The 14,539-nt window shown below is 43.2% G+C and overlaps 1 protein-coding gene across 1 annotated transcript in view; it reads right to left on the bottom strand.

Annotated features, from left to right (window-relative positions):
* Nucleotides 1-8,284, bottom strand: part of LOC120438225 (hemicentin-1-like) — a 76,283-nt gene extending 67,999 nt beyond the window's left edge. Inside the window, exon 1 of the mRNA XM_039608660.1 lies at nt 8,251-8,284. The gene's annotated coding sequence lies outside the window, so the exon portion shown is untranslated. The remainder of the gene's footprint in view (nt 1-8,250) is intronic.
* Between the last annotated feature and the right edge of the window lie 6,255 nt (nt 8,285-14,539).

Genomic DNA, 14,539 nt, shown 5'->3' with positions numbered 1-14,539 from the left:
TGGATTGGTAAAGGGCAGAGAGCTCCAGTCCCACTCAGACGCCAGCAAGGTGGAGGTGGAGTACTGGTTTGGGCTGGTATCATCAAAGGTGAGCTTGTGGGGCCTTTTTCGGGTTGAGGATGGCGTCAAGCTCAACTCCCAGTCCTACTGCCAGTTTCTGGAAGACACCTTCTTCAAGCAGTGGTACAGGAAGAAGTCTGCATCCTTCAAGAAAACATGATTTTCATGCAGGACAATGCTCCATCACACGTGTCCAAGTACTCCACAGCGTGGCTGGCAAGAAAGGGTTTAAAAGAAGAAAAACTAATGACATGGCCTCCTTGTTCACCTGATCTGAACCCCATTGAGAACCTGTGGTCCATCATCAAATGTGAGATTTACAAGGAGGGAAAACAGTACACCTCTCTGAACAGTGTCTGGGAGGCTGTGGTTGCTGCTGCACGCAATGTTGATGGTGAACAGATCAAAACACTGACAGAATCCATGGATGGCAGGCTTTTGAGTGTCCTTGCAAAGAAAGGTGGCTATATTGGTCGCTGATTTGTTTTGGTTTTGTTTTTGAATGTCAGAAATGTATATTTGTGAATGTGGAGATGTTATATTGGTTTCACTGGTAAAAATAAATAATTGAAATGGGTATATATTTGTTTTTGTTAAGTTGCCTAATAATTATGCACAGTAATAGTCACCTGCACACACAGATATCCCCTAAAATAGCTAAAACTAAACACAAACTAAAACTACTTCCGAAAACATTCAGCTTTGATATTAATGTGTTTTTGGGTTAATTGAGAACATGGTTGTTGTTCAATAATAAAATTATTCCTCAAAAATACAACTTGCCTAATAATTCTGCACTCCCTGTATGAGAGTAAGAAAGAAAAGTATATCTTTGTGTCCACCTTTCTCTGTTAATGCCCTACCTGGCCCCTGGCAAAAGCTTTGCTAGATCCGCCCCTGCACATTTACCAGCTGTCAGCTAAATAAAAAAAGGAGCTTGGTGTTTATTTCTCTCAGAAACAGTTCATAACTTCCCTTCAACTCATTCATGTCACCTAAAAAAAAGGTAAACCTGTTTCTCCATCACCAGTTCAGCTCTGATGATTCAGTAAGGTCATCTCCTGGTTTCGACCAGCCGCTTCTACAGCTGTGGCTCCAGCAAACATCAGCTGATACTAGAAATTAAAATCAAATGAATTCTAACAACAGCTGATCAAGCTTAAACGTGCTGCTGTTGTTTAGCGCGATAAACAAACAAGAGAGAAAAGCCGATCATTGATCAGTTTCATGACTGAAGTTTGAACAGGCGAGAGAATGACAGGGAGGCTGTCATAAAGTTCAACATCAGTAACTTAGTGCGCACACAGCTGTATAGAAACTCCATCGTGCTAGCTACCACGCAGTACGAGTTATTATAACTGATTGTAAAAAGTCAGCACAACGAAAATAAACTACACCTAAACTCGGTTTATATCTGACCCAAATAGAGTGCAGGTCATAACTTCTTACCTGAAATTCAGTTCACCTCACGCTCCGACCGGCAGCCGCCTGCTTCTCCTGCCTTCGGTTTCCTGATCCACGATCTACCACCGTCGATCGGCGGTCGCCGCCGCCTCGCTTCCCGCATGTTCTTTCTGACACACACGTGGATAGCTGCCCTCGGTTGTAGCTCCGCGTCAGCGACTCACCAAACAATTCAGTTATTTTTTCCACATCGACCAGCATCTGGACAATCCACCGCCTTTCACTGTTTGTACCGTTACTAAAAAAAAAACCCTCATCGGCTCATAAAAACGAAAAATAAGTCCAGCTATGACCCTGAGTCAAAAAGACAGCCAGCTCGGGTTAGCTAGCTACCTGTCTAGCTCTTTGCAGGCACCGAAAACATCAGAGCTAATATGGGATGTCTTGGTAACACGAGCAGATATTTGAAGTTTACATCTGGCCAATCCACCACCTTTCACTGTTTATACCGTTACTAAAATGAATAAATAAATAAATCATCGGTCCATATAAACGAAAAATAAGTCCAGCTAAAACACATACTGTCGGCGAGCGACCGGTGCTGACACGAGTTTCACCCGCCTCAATATAAGCCAAGCCTGGGTGCTTTTTCACGAAGGGTCGCTAGCGGTGCTAGCTAACTATGCTAGCGGCGCTAGCTAGCTAGCCGCTATCAGCAACACATAAGAGAACTGCTGCTAAATAAACTACACCTAAACTCGGTTTATATCTGACCCAAATAGAGTGCAGGTCATAACTTCTTACCTGAAATTCAGTTCACCTCACGCTCCTGCCTTCGCTTTCCCTGATCCACGATTGACCTCCGCATTAGCAAACACCGGTCGATCGGGCGGTCGCGGCATGTCCTTTCTGTCATACACCGTGGATAGCTGCCCACTGTTGTAGCTCCGCATTATAGCACCACCAAACAACTCAGTTATTTTTTCCACATCCAGCTGTAACTCCGATTCTGTGCGAGCATTTGCGAGAGACCGGGGAGGTGAAACGACAGAGAGAGTCCCCTCGCTATCCATTTGCAGCCAAGTGCGGCAGCTAGCTAGGTAGCCGGCTAGCTGTCAGGCAGGACCGACGTCGTCAGAGCACTGTCGCTAAATATGGGATGTCTTGATAAAACAAGCAGATATTTGAAGTTTACACACCTACATTCTCGCCTGAAAATATCTTAAAAGTTTATTTTGTGACCTAGAAACATGAATAAAAGACATATAAAACGAAGTGGTGGCCGCCATTGTTCACTCTGTAGAGGCGTGCTATGAATTGTGGGATATGGAGTTTTCAACACAAGGATAAATCTTTTCGGCTGTACTACTCCCGTATACCACTAGAGAGAGCCAAGACACCACAAATGAAGTCTGTTTATTTGGCGCCAAAAGATGAATTGGCCTAAATTTGTACTAAAATATTAATATTTAAAAACTATAAAAGTCATAAACACCAAAAGTCACAACATAATAGTCCAGCTCCAGCCGCACAAAATGATCTAAGATATGTAATCCTAATGTCAAAACTGTTTGGCAGAGGAGCGCGGGAAAATTTTCACTAAAAATATTAATATTTAAAAACTATAAAATTCATAAACACCAAAAGTCATAGCACACCATTCCAGATCCGGCCGCACAAAATGAGGTAACATATATGAAGCTTGTCTCAAAACTGCGGGGCGTGATACGTGCCGAAATTTAGGCGGAAGATGGAGAATAATAATAATAAGAATAACTAGAAAGCGAAAATTTCAGAAGAAATTTTATGTGTGCCTATGCCGCTGCTAATCTGTGTAGTTTTCCATTCATACGGCTACAGACAGCAAAACTCAGAAGAGCAGCCATTCTCCACCATGAATTATGGTAAAAACAAACACCGCTCGCGCCTCACAGATGACAGCTTACAGTTTTGGGTAAAGATGAGGTCACTTTGTACAGCCCCGATTTGCAGACGCTGTGCACACAGGTTCATAAGCAGAAGTCCCTCTGTACCACGGCAGACCCCGACAATGTTTGCACGAACACACTTTGAACCAGTACGTTATGGACCACTTTTCACACATGGTTGGTGTACCCTCCCAGCCAGCTGTAGCTTTTCAACTCACAGCCCGACACACACCCAAAAACAGCCGAGAGAGCACAGACTACGCCCGAGAGGTGTGATTGCAGATGCCCCTCAGGTGGGTCCACCTCCCTGCAGCGGCACTGCAGACCACGCCCGCCACACATATCAAACACGTAAAATAAATATTTATGCACTTTTGCATTCACTTTTTGTTTTTGTTATTTTTACACAGTGTTCTGAATGATGAACAATGGTCTACAGCCAATCTTGTGTATTATTATACAAACTTTGGTTGTAAGATTCAGATAACTATTTAATAAAAGCTAAATATTTTATACAGGGAGTGCAGAATTATTAGGCAAATGAGTATTTTGTCCACATCATCCCCTTCATGCATGTTGTCTTACTCCAAGCTGTATAGGCTCGAAAGCCTACTACCAATTAAGCATATTAGGTGATGTGCATCTCTGTAATGAGAAGGGGTGTGGTCTAATGACATCAACACCCTATATCAGGTGTGCATAATTATTAGGCAACTTCCTTTCCTTTGGCAAAATGGGTCAAAAGAAGGACTTGACAGGCTCAGAAAAGTCAAAAATAGTGAGATATCTTGCAGAGGCATGCAGCAGTCTTAAAATTGCAAAGCTTCTGAAGCGTGATCATCGAACAATCAAGCGTTTCATTCAAAATAGTCAACAGGGTCGCAAGAAGCGTGTGGAAAAACAAAGGCGCAAAATAACTGCCCATGAACTGAGAAAAGTCAAGCGTGCAGCTGCCAAGATGCCGCTTGCCACCAGTTTGGCCATATTTCAGAGCTGCAACATCACTGGAGTGCCCAAAAGCACAAGGTGTGCAATACTCAGAGACATGGCCAAGGTAAGAAAGGCTGAAAGACGACCACCACTGAACAAGACACACAAGCTGAAACGTCAAGACTGGGCCAAGAAATATCTCAAGACTGATTTTTCTAAGGTTTTATGGACTGATGAAATGAGAGTGAGTCTTGATGGGCCAGATGGATGGGCCCGTGGCTGGATTGGTAAGGGCAGAGAGCTCCAGTCCCACTCAGACGCCAGCAAGGTGGAGGTGGAGTACTGGTTTGGGCTGGTATCATCAAAGGTGAGCTTGTGGGGCCTTTTCGGGTTGAGGATGGCGTCAAGCTCAACTCCCAGTCCTACTGCAAGTTTCTGGAAGACACCTTCTTCAAGCAGTGGTACAGGAAGAAGTCTGCATCCTTCAAGAAAAACATGATTTTCATGCAGGACAATGCTCCATCACACGCGTCCAAGTACTCCACAGCGTGGCTGGCAAGAAAGGGTTTAAAAGAAGAAAAACTAATGACATGGCCTCCTTGTTCACCTGATCTGAACCCCATTGAGAACCTGTGGTCCATCATCAAATGTGAGATTTACAAGGAGGGAAAACAGTACACCTCTCTGAACAGTGTCTGGGAGGCTGTGGTTGCTGCTGCACGCAATGTTGATGGTGAACAGATCAAAACACTGACAGAATCCATGGATGGCAGGCTTTTGAGTGTCCTTGCAAAGAAAGGTGGCTATATTGGTCGCTGATTTGTTTTTGTTTTGTTTTTGAATGTCAGAAATGTATATTTGTGAATGTGGAGATGTTATATTGGTTTCACTGGTAAAAAAATCATCATTGAAATGGGTATATATTTGTTTTTGTTAAGTTGCCTAATAATTATGCACAGTAATAGTCACCTGCACACACAGATATCCCCTAAAATAGCTAAAACTAAAACTACTTCCAAAAACATTCAGCTTTGGTATTAATGAGTTTTTGGGTTCATTGAGAACATGGTTGTTGTTCAATAATAAAATTATTCCTCAAAAATACAACTTGCCTAATAATTCTGCACTCCCTGTATTTGTCTCTCAAAAATAGTTCATAACTTCCCTTCAACTTATTCATGTCACCTAAAGGGTAAACCTGTTTCTCCATCACCAGTTCAGCTCTGATGATTCAGTAAGGACATCTGCCGTTTTTACAGCTGTAGCTCCAGCAAACATCAGCTGATACCAGAAATTAAAAGCAAATGAATTCTAACAACAGCTGATCAAGCTTAAAGGTGCTGCTGTTGTTTTGCGCGATAAACAAACAAGAGAGAAACGCCGATCATTGATCAGTTTCATGACTGAAGTTTCAACAGGCGAGAGAATGACAGGGAGGCTGTCATAAAGTTCACCATGCGCACACAGCTGTATAGAAACTCTGTCGTGCTAGCTAGAACGCAGTACGAGTTATTGTAAGTGATTGAAAAAGTCAGCACAACGAAAATAAACTACACCTAAACTCGGTTTATATCTGACCGAAATAGAGTGCAGTTCATAACTTCTTACCTGAAATTCAGTTCACCTCACGCTCCTGCCTTCGCTTTCCCTGATCCATGATTGACCTCCGCGTTAGCAATCGCCTGCCCGCCTCGTATGTCTCGTTGGCGGCATGTCCTGTCTGTCACACACGGTGGATAGCTGCCCTCTGTTGTAGCTCCACCACCAAACAACTCAGTTATTTTTTCCACATCGACCAGCATCATCGGCCCATATAAACGAAAAATAAGTCCAGCTAAGACACAGACCCTTGCTGAGCGATCGGGCGATTAAACAAATTTTAGCCACCTCACTATCAGCCAAGCCTGGGTGGTTTTTCACGAAGGGTCGCTAGCCGCGCTAGCTAGCTAAGCTAGCGGCGCTAGCTAGCTAGCTAGCCAGCCGGCTATCAGCAACACGTAAGAGAACTGTTGCTAAATAAACTACACCTAAACTCGGTTTATATCTGACCCAAATAGAGTGCAGGTCATAACTTCTTACCTGAAATTCAGTTCACCTCACGCCCCTGCCTTCGCTTTCCTGATCCATGATTGACCTCCGCGTTAGCAAACACCGGACGATCGGCGGTAGCCTCACCGCCTTGTATGTCTCGTTCGCGGCATGTCCTTTCTGTCACACACCGGTGGATAGCTGCCCTCTGTTGTAGCTCCACCACCAAACAACTCAGTTATTTTTTCCACATCGACCAGCATCATCGGCCCATATAAACGAAAAATAAGTCCAGCTAAGACACAGACCCTTGCCGAGCGATCGGGCGATTAAACAAATTTTAGCCACCTCACTATCAGCCAAGCCTGGGTGGTTTTTCACGAAGGGTCGCTAGTCGCGCTAGCTAGCTAAGCTAGCGGCGCTAGCTAGCTAGCCAGCCGGCTATCAGCAACACGTAAGAGAACTGTTGCTAAATAAACTACACCTAAACTCGGTTTATATCTGACCCAAATAGAGTGCAGGTCATAACTTCTTACCTGAAATTCAGTTCACCTCACGCCCTGCCTTCGCTTTCCCTGATCCATGATTGACCTCCGCGTTAGCAAACACCGGACGATCGGCGGTAGCCTCACCGCCTTGTATGTCTCGTTCATGGCATGTCCTGTCTGTCACACACCGGTGGATAGCTGCCCTCTGTTGTAGCTCCACCACCAAACAACTCAGTTATTTTTTCCACATCGACCAGCATCATCGGCCCATATAAACGAAAAATAAGTCCAGCTAAGACACAGACCCTTGCCGAGCGATCGGGCGATTAAACAAATTTTAGCCACCTCACTATCAGCCAAGCCTGGGTGGTTTTTCACGAGGGCGCTAGCTAGCTAAGCTAGCGGCGCTAGCTAACTAGTCGGCTATCAGCAACACTTAAAAAGAATTGTCGCTAATATGGGATGTCTTGATAAAACGAGCAGATATTTGAAGTTTACACACCTACATTCTCGCCTGAAAATATCTTAAAAGTGTATTTTGTGACCTAGAAACACGAATAAAAGACATATAAAACGAAGTGGTGTCCGCCATTGTTTGACTCGGTAGAGGCATGCTATGAATTGTGGGATATGTAGTTTTCACCAAGCATGGCACCCTTTAGGCCGTACTACTCCCCGTATACCACTAGAGAGAGCCAACCCACCACAAATGAAGTCTGTTTCTATGGTGCCAAAAGCAGAATCTTTCTCAGGAGCCTAGAAATTGGCCTAAATTTGCACTAAAATCTAAATATTTCAAAAACTATAAAAGTTATGAACACCAAAAGTCACACCATACTAGCCCAGCTCCAGCCGCACAAAATGATGTAACATATGTACCCCTATTGTCAAAACTGTTTGGCAGAGGAGCGCGGGAAAATTTTCACTAAAATATTAATATTTAAAAACTATAATAGTCATAAACACCAAAAGTCATAGCACACCATTCCAGATCCAGCCGCACAAAATGAGGTAACATATATGAAGCTTTTCTCAAAACTGCGGGCGTGATACGTGCGAAATTTAGGCGGAAGATGGAGAATAATAATAATAATAATAATAAGAATAATAAATCCGACGAATAGTAATATGTGTGCCTCTTGGCATAGGCACACATAATAAATCCGACGAATAGTAATATGTGTGCCTCTTGGCATAGGCACACATAATAATAAATCCGACGAATAGTAATATGTGTGCCTCTTTCCATAGGCACACATAATAAATCCGAGGAATAGTAATATGTGTGCCTCTTGGCATAGGCACACATAAAAAGATCTTGAGTTTCAGATGTGTCTACATGAGGACAAATTTAAGCTTGAAAAATAGCTGAAAGTCACTGACAGTGAGTAAAGATATTTCATTCAGCTCACCTAAACTCCAGTCTTTCATTTAGATGTCTCTTAAGGAAGTCATGTTAGAGTGACGTTAGTAGGTTGGACTTCATTATGATGTCACTGTGCAAAAAGGAGGAGAAGGCAGCATTTAGTTTTAGCTGGACACAAGCTACAGATAAATGCTTGAAAATTTAGCTTTACTGTAGGTCAATCCAATGTCCTCAAAGGATTATTAAAGTAATGTGAGACTAAAGGGCTAAAAGGAATTTTATTAACAACTGCTCCACTTTATTGTTGTTTGTTTTCATGAATGGTCAGTTGGTGAAGTATGGGATGGCATTTTCAGCTAAATGAGGTAATAAAGAACGAAATTAAGCTCATTTTCTTTGTATTTGGGGAATTTGAAGAGCTTTTGTTATTATTATGGCTGCCACACAGATCCTTCTGGTTCACTTCTCTCTGTTGCTTCTTTCTCATACTTTTGGATCTTAGGTGTTCTTCTTGTCTTCTTGTGGCCTTAAAAGTGAGAGTGAAAACCCATCTCTGCTCCCACTTGTTGGATCTTGACACACAGTCCTCATTTTGTCAAAATGCTACCTTACTATTACTGATGTACTTTAAACTAGAAACATTGATGTAACACATGACTTCGGCTCAGAAACACTGATGTTATCCATGTTACACAATCAGATAAAAGTGAGCATTAGTCCATGTTAATCAGACTAAACAACATTTGTTTGTGTGTGCTACACTGTGTGAGTCCTGTCCTCAGCTTTAGTAGTTAAATTTAGTTTATAACACTAAAAGTGTGGTAGAGTAATTAATGCAGTATTTAAACCCAATAAAATATAAATGTAGTGAGATTCAAAAGGGTTGAAAACCAAAAACAAGAGTACTTGTGAACTGGTATTACATACAAAGAATGAAATTGAAAGTAAAAAGTTAGACTGAGGCTCAATTGTTCTTTATGTCAGAGATAACTGTAACTGCAGGGACAAACAAAGAGCTGACAAACAGGAACGTTGAGCAGGGGAGGGAGGGAGACCTTTGAAAAGTTAAATGGGAGGAGCTATGTGCTGGTTCAGGACATATGAAGTGAAAGTGTTCACTCTATGAATGTTTTCCACAGGAGGATTTATAAATTATACACACCCAGAGAAAAACGAGAGAAGAACAGAAACTAAACTGCTGCTGTAAAAACAAGAGCATAAAATATAAGTAACAGTTAAATAGAATAGAATAGAATAGCTTTTTTATTGTCACTGTTACAAGAACAATAAAAGGCAGTTTGGCATCTCTCCATGTGTGTGGAGTACACAATAGCGAAAGTATTTACACAATAACAGACAAATTTACACTTACAAAAGAAAGATATGTACAAGTCATACATACACCTGCAAAACATACACACACATACATAGATAAATATATGAATATATACATGCGTACACACACATATTTCCACATACACACTTACATCTATATACATACACATACATGCCATCTAACTAGCAGGTGCATTGAGAGGTGCAGTGTGATCAGTGATATTGCACGTTGACTCTGTGTGTGTGTGTGTGTGTGTGGGGGGGGGGGTGCTGTTGGAACTATGCTAAATAAGGTTTCAATAAATACAGTTTAAAGAGGTAGGGGTGTTGGTTGCATTGAAGTATAAACAGAAATACGATTTATAAATAAGGTGTAATGTCCATGAGTGTTGGCAGTGCAGTTATCCTCCAATCAGGGTGGAGGTAGGGCATGTTTGACAGCCTGTGGGTAAAAACTTCTGTTGAGTCTGTTTGTCTTCGACCTGATGGACCTGTAGCGTTTACCAGAGGGAAGGGGGGGGGAAAGTGAGTGTCCAGGGTGTGAGGGGTCCTTGATGATGATGCTGGCTTTCTGCTGAAGTCTGCCAGTATAGATGTCTCTGAGGGGGGTTAGTGAAGTGCCGATTGCCTGCTCTGCTGCCCTCACCACCCGCTGCAGTTTCCTCTTGTCCTCCGCGGTGCAGCAGTTGAACCAGAGTGCGCAGCAGTAAGTCAGAAGGCTCTCAATGGTGGAGCGGTAGAAGTTTACTAGCAGTCTTTGGGGTAATTGGGCCTGACGTAGTTTCCTGAGGAAGTACAGCCTTTGTTGTGCTTTCCCTACCAGGTGGGAGATGTTTGTGGACCAGGTAAGGTCGGCTGAGATGTGGACTCCGAGGAACTTAAAGCTTTCTACCCTTTCTACCTCCTCCCCATCAATGTAGAGGGTAGAGTGCTCAGATCGCTTTGTTTTTCTGAAGTCGATTACCATCTCCTTGGTCTTGGCTGTGTTCAGATGCAGGTTGTTGTCGTCACACCATTGCTTCAGATGCTGAACCTCCTCTCTGTAGGCTGAATCATCGTTGCTGTCGATCAGTCCTATGACAGTGGTGTCATCAGCAAATTTTATAATGGTGTTACTGGTGCGGATTGGAGAACAGTCATGGGTGAAAAGTGAGTATAAGAGGGGACTGAGGACACACCCCTGTGGGACACCCACATTCAGAATGAGGGTGGAGGAGGTGTGCTCTCCCATTCTTACGTTCTGGGGTCTTTTGCTCAGGAAGTCCAGTATCCAGGTGCACAGTGAGCTGCTGAGTCCTAAGTTGCTTAGTTTATTAACCAGTTTGTGGGGTTGAACTGTATTGAAGGCAGAGCTGACGTCCACAAACAACATTCTAACATAGGTCTTACTACTGTACAGATGAGTGAGGGCTGGGTGAAGAGCTGTTATTATGGCGTCCTCTGTCGACCTGTTTGCCCTGTATGCAAACTGGTATGGATCGAGGTTTGCAGGGATGGCAGCTTTAATGTGGGACATGATGAGCTGTTCGAAACATTTGGCAATTATGGGTGTTAAAGCAACTGGACGATAGTCATTCAAGCAGCTCACTGTGTTCTTCTTGGGCACTGGAACGATGGTGGCTGACTTAAGGCAGGATGGTACTACAGACTGTAGCAGTGAGAGGTTGAAGATGGTGGTGAACACCTCTGCTAGTTGGTCTGCACATGCTTTAAGCAGGGCTGGACTGGGACAAAAAATCAGCCCGCGCATTTTGACTAGAGACCGGCCCACTAGGTATTATAGGAAAAACCATAAAGCCTTTAAATGAAAACAAACGCTGTTGTCACAGTGATGTACACTGTCTTGCTGGTATATATGTATCAGTCTAATAAACTTAAACCTTCACCCTCCTCCCTATTCTGGTATTCTAAACAGTACCCGAAAGTAGACTGCTTGGTCGAGTTAACCTCCTGAACTATCTACAACACATGGTGAAAACCTGAAATTAAGACAGAGAAGACTAGAGGTGAGACATGATCATTACTGATTACTGATGACAGATTTAGATATATTTTCATAAACCATTCATTTGCCACATCAATAAACAGCATGGCAGGGCAAAATATTTTTTTCTAACATGGCAACCTTTAAAAAGTGAAAGGAGACAGAAAGACAGGTGAGAAAGAAAAACTTAATTGACTTTTTGATGGCATTTTACACACAGTACTGGTACAGTATCTAGAAAATGTGGGAAAATGCTGGCATCATAAACAGTACTTAGCTACTTCTGAAGATATTATGATGGGACCCTAAAAAAATACTATGTACAATAATGGATTTCTATACATTTTACATCAGATGAAAACGTTTGTTGTAAGATTTAGAGCGATAAACAAACAAGAGAGAAAAGCTGATCAGCTGATCACTGATCAGTTTCATGACTGAAGTAGAAACAGGAGAGGGAGGGGGAAAGAATGAGAGAAGAAGAGGCAGCTGTGCAGCAAAGACAGAATAACTCCAGCTTTGTGTCTTTTTCATTGTAGCTGAAGTCCAGGACAAACTGTTCCTTTTCACCTCAATACCAAACGCGCAATATTTTCTCTGTATACCAGACGATTCCGTTTTTTACGCGACGGTTGGAAACTCTAATAACTAACCTTATAAATAAGATAAAACAAGTTCAACATCAATAATATCATAGCACCCGCCCAGCAGTATAGAAACGAGTTATTGTAATTGACTAAAAAGTCAGCATAACGAAAATAAACTCCACCTAAACTTGGTTTATATCTGACCCAGATAGACTGCAGGTCATAACTTCTTACCTGAAGTTCAGTTCACCGCCTCGGGTCTCTGCTCCTCCTGCCTTTCCGTCATCCACCTGCCAGCGTGTTGCATCTGCTGGCCTCCACCACTTGCTAATGTTACTGAATCTGTAGAAGCTCCGCAATAGCCACCACCAAACAATTGAGTTATTTTTACACATCTGCCAGCATCTGGCCAATCGACCACCTTTCAGTGTTTATACCCTTACGAAAAAAAAAGAAGAAAAAAAACCCCATCAGCCCATAAAAATGAAAAATCACCATCGGCCCACCGGGCAAATGCCCGGTATGCCCGATGGCCAGTCCAGCTATGGCTTTAAGCACTCTACTGGCTACACTGTCAGGACCAGCTGCTTTCTTCGCGTTGACTCTGCGCAGTGTGGCTCTGACCTGGTGCTGCTCCAGCCGGATTGGAGTGTCGTCCCTCTCTGTAATGGCAGGATGGGTGATGGTGTTCCTGTTTTCTTGGTCAAAGCGGGCGAAGAAATGGTTTAGGGTGTCAGGTAAGGTGATGTCTGGGGAGTTGGTATGTGTGCAACTGTCTTTGTAGCCAGTGAGTGTCTTGATCCCCTGCCACATGTTTCTGGAGTTGTTTGTGTTCCTTGATGCGCTGCTTGTATTTGCGCTTGGCTTCTTTTATGCCTTTAACCAGAGATTGGCGTGCCTCTTTGTAGACTTGTTGGTCTCCTGATTTGAAGGCGCTGTCATGTGCTCTTAGTAGGGCTTTCACTTCACTGTTGAGCCATGGCTTCTGGTTCGGGAACACTTTAACAGTCTTTGTTGTTGTTACGCTCTCAGTACAGAAACTGATGTATGAGAGTACGGCAGATGTGTGGCCCTCCAAGTCTGATCCTTCTGCAAATACACTCCAATTTGTGTTATCAAAACAGTCTTGTAGGGCCGTGGTGGCTTCCGCGGTCCACACTCTTACTGATTTTTCAGATGGTTTTTGTCTTTGAATTAGAGGTTTATAAGCAGGGATCAGGGACAGAGAGAGATGATCAGAGAGTCCGAGATGAGGCAGGGGGGTGGCCTTGTAAGCATCTGGGATGTTGGTGTAGACCTGGTCTAGTGTGTTGTTTTCCCTCGTCGGAAAGCTCACGTTTTTAAAGAATCCAGGCAGGACAGATTTCAGGTTTGCGTGGTTAAAATCTCCTGCCACGATCACGGCGCAGTCCGGGTGCGTTGTTAGCTGTTTATTAATGGAGCGCTGGAGTAGCTCCATGGCTGACTTAGCATTAGCTTGCGGCGGCACATAAACTGCTATTATTGTGATCGCTGTGAGCTCTCTCGGCAGGTAGAAGGGTCTGCACTGAACCATCATGTATTCTATGTCTGGGCAGCAGTGGACGACTTTAACTGTGTTGTTGGTGCACCAGTTATTGTTTACAAACACTAGCAGACCTCCCCCGCGTTTGTTACCGGACTCTTTGTTCCTGTCCGCTCTGAACGTAGCGTGGCCCGCTAGCTCAATCGCAGTGTCTGGGGTAAAAGAGTCCAGCCAAGTCTCTGTGATGATCATAACACAGTAATCCAGACAGCGTGAGGTGATCCGCAGTCGTAGCTCATCCATCTTGTTATTTAGTGACCGTGAGTTGGTGAGGAAGAGACTCGGAATAGCCGGTCCGTGTGGGTTAGCACGTAGCCTAGCCTTCAGCCCCGCTCTCTTCCCTCTCTTCTGTTTCCTGTGCCTCCGTCGCCTACACCACTTCAGCGGTGGTATGGTGAAATTAGAGTCGGTGACCCTCCAGATCTCTGGGGGAATTGAATCCCAGTCATTGTCAAAAAAGGTGTGCAGGTTTTTGTGGTTTAGAACCGCAAGCAGTTCAGTTTTACTGTACTGCATATGTGCTCCTGCATATCGGAGTAAAAGTGAAACAAAAATACACAAAATAAAAAGAAAACAGCTAAGTTGAGGAGAGCGCCGGCCGCTGCGACTGCTCGCACCGCCATCTTCCAAATTCAATTAATTATTATTCTGCTTTATTTCCATTTATTAAAGTTTATTTCTATTCATCTCATATATATTTAATTTGTTGGCTTATATTAGACTTCACTTACAATTTTCAGCCTCACTAAAAATATCTAAACAGAGAAAACCATCAAACTTTGTTGTAATCTGCACAATTATGAGACTTAAAAAAATATAGAATAAATAGAATAAAGAAACACATTCTTTAGGCAAACATTTATGT

The sequence above is a fragment of the Oreochromis aureus genome, linkage group 3 (assembly GCF_013358895.1).
Source record: "Oreochromis aureus strain Israel breed Guangdong linkage group 3, ZZ_aureus, whole genome shotgun sequence".
NCBI classification, from domain to species: Eukaryota; Metazoa; Chordata; class Actinopteri; order Cichliformes; family Cichlidae; genus Oreochromis; species Oreochromis aureus.
Note: the sequence above shows the minus strand (reverse complement) of the source record. Positions and strands in the feature narration are given on the sequence as shown.